Source organism: Otolemur garnettii, unplaced genomic scaffold, assembly GCF_000181295.1.
Source record: "Otolemur garnettii isolate 467f Iridium unplaced genomic scaffold, OtoGar3 scaffold00280, whole genome shotgun sequence".
NCBI lineage: Eukaryota > Metazoa > Chordata > Mammalia > Primates > Galagidae > Otolemur > Otolemur garnettii.
Window position 1 is genome coordinate 605,824 of NW_003852675.1, and position 5,240 is coordinate 611,063.

The 5,240-nt window shown below is 39.8% G+C and overlaps 1 pseudogene; it reads right to left on the minus strand.

Moving 5' to 3' along the window:
* Positions 1 to 4,336: 4,336 nt before the first annotated feature.
* On the minus strand, positions 4,337 to 4,765 carry LOC100953227 (annotated as a pseudogene).
* Between the last annotated feature and the right edge of the window lie 475 nt (positions 4,766 to 5,240).

The following is a 5,240-nucleotide window of genomic DNA, read 5'->3' on the forward strand; positions in this document are numbered from 1 at the left end:
TATTCATTTTCTAGATCTTTAAATTATGACAGTGAAGCTTTAATGGGGATTGCATTAAAATTATACATTGCTTTGGGTAGTATTGACATTTTAACAATGTTGATTCTTCCCAGCCACGAGCATGGTATGTTTTTCCATTTGTCAACATTGTCAGCTATTTCTTTTCTTAGAGCTTCATAGTTCTCTTTATAGAGATCTTTCATGTCCTTTGTTAGGTAAACTCCCAAATATTTCATCTTCTTTGGCACTACTGTGAACTGGATAGAGTCCTTGACTGTTTTTTTGGCTTGGCTGCTGTTGGTGTATATGAAGGCTACTTATTTATGAGTGTTGATTTTGTAACCTGAGATGCTGCTGTATTCCTTGATTACTTCTAAGAGTTTAGTAGTAGAATCCCTAGGAATAACTTAACATACTGATGTAGATTAACAACAGTCTTATTCTTAATTACTCTGAGGAAAGCAGCTTTCTTGACTTTGTATCTCTTACCGTCACATCATTTCAATGTTTTCCTCGGAAAATTTGTCCTAGAGTCTTCATTCACCAATTTGGGTCTGCATTCCCCCAGCCCGCTGCTCCATCTCACTTCTCAGGATTTTTTTCATTGTTGCTTGTTATTGTTATTTTTAAGATGGAGTCTTACTCTGATGCTGAGGTAGAGTGCGGTGGGGCCATCACAGCTCACAGCAACCTCAAACTCTTGGCCTTAAGTGATCCTCAGCCTCCCAAGGAGCTGGGACTATAAGGTGTCTGCCACTACACTCAGCTAGTTTTTCTATTTTTAGTAGATAGGGGGTTTCCCTCTTGCTCAGGCTGTTCTTGAACTCCTGAGCTCAAGCAATCTGCCCATCTCAGCCTCCCAGAGTGCTGGGATTATAGGTGTAAGCCACTGTGCTGGGAAGATCTCACCAGGAGTAAAAGGGTTAAAAGGGAAGCAAATTTCAGCTCAATACACACGTAAGTTAAAATAGTCTAATAAGCAGTGTTTCTCAACAATAAATCAGGCTGGTTTGTGAAGTGGTCTCACCGTCACTGGAGGTGTGCAAGCAGATGTTAAGCAGCTCGCTCTAGGAAATAAGAAGCAATTTACATAGCTGGTGTGGTTCAGGCTGCACTCCTGAGGCAGCCTCTGAAAATTAGGTTCTGTGCTTATGCATAAGCATAAAATGGACTTACCACTGCAGTGCAGGTGGCAATAAGCTAACCACAGGAAGAAAATGACCAGAGAGGGCAGGTGTAAGTTTGCATTAACCATCCCTCCAATTTCATCATAGATACTGGTGATAAAAATAGCTGTTCACATAATTAGATATAATTATTATGCTTTCATCTCTCCGCAGATCTAAAATGTGTAAGATAGTCATAAGAACATAAGATTAAAAAGAATGGGTGCTTTAAAAATGTAAGTCCCACGTTTTGCTGCCGAGCCACGCTTTCCAGCAGTGCGAGGACGTCCACATTGAGCTTTATGTAGTACACGGTGACCACATAAGCAAAGGGTGTGTCACGCTCAGCATTTCTGCTCCCACAGCATTTCCATTACGAGTATTTCTTCTGCAACTGAAGACAGTTTTTTACTCCTTTGCTGTTTCTACTGTTGTTTGATCAGAATCTTTGTGATTCTGTAAATTTATAACTCCACCAAGGGTGAGAGATGTTTGAATTCTATAGCCCTTTCTTATTAGTTTTTTATGAGAGAGCTGTGAGTGCTCTACCATGGTTTTTTTGGCAATGAGGTCAAGATGTCCTATGCCCAAGAATATAAATATCTTTCCAAATTGTTTTCACTTTCTCTATTTTCTTGTGGCTTTCTGGTCTTACTGCTCAGGACTTGATGCTTTGTTTCTTCTCAATGTTAATATTTGAATGGAGTCAAACTCCATTTTACTCTTTTTGAATTACTGGTTTTCTTTTCTTACACACGTTGATATACTCACAAACTTAATAAATAAATCCAAGATCTCTGCTGGCTCCTGTTCTAGACCATGGAGCCCACTTGTTTTCTTTTCTCCCTGTGGTCACAGTTATATCCAAAATTCTGTGTTTCCATCTTATTATTATTTTTTTGACACAGAGTGTCACTATGTCACCCTCAGCAGAGTGCTATGGTGTCACAGTTCACAGCAACCTCAAACTCTTGGGCTCAGGCAATCCTCCTGCCTCAGCCTCCCAAGTAGCTGGGACTACGAGTGCCCACCACCATGCCTGTTTCTATCTTAATCTGTTGTGTCAACCACCAGCTCTAATGAGTCCCTGTCACTACGGATGACAAGTTTAGCTCACTTATCCTTGTCTCACCTTGCTTCCTCACTTCCTTCTCTTTCCAGTATTTGACAGATTTAGACTCAGTGCCTCCCACTTGCCATCTTTATATCATCATGTTTAAATTTCTATTTCTTTAGCTGGCCACTCTAAGCAATGTGTCTCTACTACCCCCCCACATAGATTCAGGATCCCAAAGCCCTTTTGCTGCCCTCAACCTCTGAAATTTTGCCACTTGCCAACTATTACTTTAAAATTATGAGGTTTTATAAAAAATAGCTCTATATTGTCTTCCCTGCTTTGTGTGTGGATTGAGTGAAAACCAGAAAATATGAAAATCATATGCATTTCACATACTGTGCATGTATGTTAGTTGCTGCATATGGGTAGTTGTTAAAAGGAAAACCAGGCCACTCAAAGGGGAATATTCCAATTGCCACATTTAAAAGGATTCTATTTTTTTAAATACTTAGCTAATATCTAAAATCGTATATCGTTTCATTTTATTTCATGAGGACCATGCCTTTCTGGTACTGGTTTATTGTTGCTTTTTCTGCAGTTTTTGATCAGTTTTCTTCCTTTTTACATAATAATAATAATGACGACATACCTTCACATTTCACTAATACGGTCTTATTGCTTTACTGTAGGTTCTGTGAAGGTAAATCTGCTGTCTTTTTGAAGTTATCCTCTGGAGCCTTCTGACTCTGTTCAGCTTGCATCCTTCCCCAGACCAGTTCCACAGCGACTGGGATCCCACAGATGCTCTTCTCTTGGACACTTCTTTCTGTATTTATGGAATAAACCACTCATGTTTTTTATTCCTGCCAAAATGTTTCGGAGGATAAACATCCTGAATGGAATCACTTGACATACAAAAAACTGTTGTGTTGGTATCCAATCAAAGGTTACCTGGGCTACAGTGCGAAGGATGGGAGGGACCGGACAGCAGCCCTCTGGTCTGTGGTGGTCAGTGAAGAGTTATGTTGGTTTGAGCTCAGGGATTAGTGAGAATGGAGAGAAGTGTGTGATGTCTAGAAGGTTCAGATCTGTGGAGGAACTGGCTGTGGACATTATGCATTGTCTGTGGCTGCTTTCATGCATCAATGACAAATCTGAGTAATTGCAAGAGAAATCATATCGCCTATAAAGCAAAGTCATTTACTACCTGTCTCTTTTCAGAACAAGCTTGCTGATTGCTTATGGATCATCGTAACCCACAGCAGTGCTTGAGTAGGGGCTGCTGCTGATGCAGCTTATGTTTCCCAAAGATCCCTCTGTGGGGGGAGGGGTCTGGCAGCCACAGATGACTGGGTAGAATTCACAAAGGTTGCGAAAATTGTTCAGACGTGAAATACATCTGGCAAGTAGAGTTGAATACATTTTAAATTGATTAGATGTGAGAAAGTTCAAGGATAACTCCAAATTATTTTAGGTTCTGCAAGTGATCAAATCAGCCAGTCAATTTAGTTGAGTAAATTATTATGATGATGATGATTATTATTTTTGAGACAAAGTCTCACTATGTCATGCTTGGTAGAGTGCTATAGCATCACAGCTCACAGTAACCTCAAACTCTTGGGCTTAAGTAATTCTCTGCCTCGGCCTCCCAAATAGCTGGGACTATAGGCACCCACCACAAGACCCAGCCATTTTTTTGGTTGTAGTTGTCATTGTTGTTTGGCAGGCCCAGGCTAAGTTTAAACCTGCCAGGTCCAGTGTATGTGGCTGGGCTCTAGCTGCTGAGCTACAGGCACTGAGCCTGAGTAAAATATTTTTGATGCAGCAATTGTCAACAAGGGATTTTTTTTTTTTTTGGTACAATAATAGATAGTTATATCTTACTTATTTTCTAGTGAGATGAATGGATCAGTAATGAGTGTGTGAGCTAATATTTTCATGGAAACTCTCAGTAAACATTACTTTATCTGTAAGAGAAATACATTTTTTTATATGAAAAGGCATTTTATTATTACTATTTTACTATATAACATATTAATGAATATACCAGATTGCATTTTCTCAAATGGCATATGAGGCACATTTCTCTCTAATTCCCTGGAAAACCTCAGTATCATCTGTCCTTTGGAGGATTCAGTTTCGTACGACGAGTCTGATCCTGTCCGCGAGGATACCAACCGTGCTTAGTAGTAAAGAACATTTTGCTAAGTTGTCCTATCATGAGTCCTTGTTCAAGCTGTTCACTTTTTTCTGCTAATCTGGTTTTAAGCACTTGATCATGTGTTTCTTCATTGTTACCCACAGGTTCTGGCCAAGGAATAGATTTTGTGCGTTCATATGGAACGTCCTCAGAAGGGAGGTAGCAGACTATTGTCCTGCCATCAGATGTCAAAGCAAGTTCTACTTTGCAATTATAGTCATCTGGTAGAGAAGAATATGTAGATTTATGACAAACACAATATAAAGCTCCATTTTGGAATGGAAATAAATGTTTCAAGAAACTTCTCTTTGATATCACCCATTTTAGTGCTGTTCCAGCCATGGTATATCAAGATACTTACAAAAAAAGATGTTTTGAAGAAACACTGCTTTTAAAATCTACTTCTAAGAAAAATCAATTTTCATCCCATGAGTCCTCCATATTGTTTCAATCTGGGTCCAAAAATAGATTTTTTTAATTAATTTTTTTTCCTTTGAGACAGAGTCTCACTCTGTTGCCCTAGGTAGAGTGCCTTGTCATCATAGCTCACAGCAACCTCAGACTCCTAAGCTCAAACAATCCTCCTGCCTTAGCCTCCCTAGTAGCTGGGACTACAAGTGCTTCCCATAACACCTGTCTAGTTTTTCTATTTTTAGTAGAGATGGGTTCTCCTCTTGCTCAGGCTGGTCTCTAGCTCCTGAGCTTAAGGGATCCTCCTGCCTTGGCCTTCCAGAATGCTGGGATAACAGGTGTGAGGCACTTCTCCTGGCCAACACATTTTGTTCTTGAGCATTTCTTTGTTGAATCATTAAGAGAA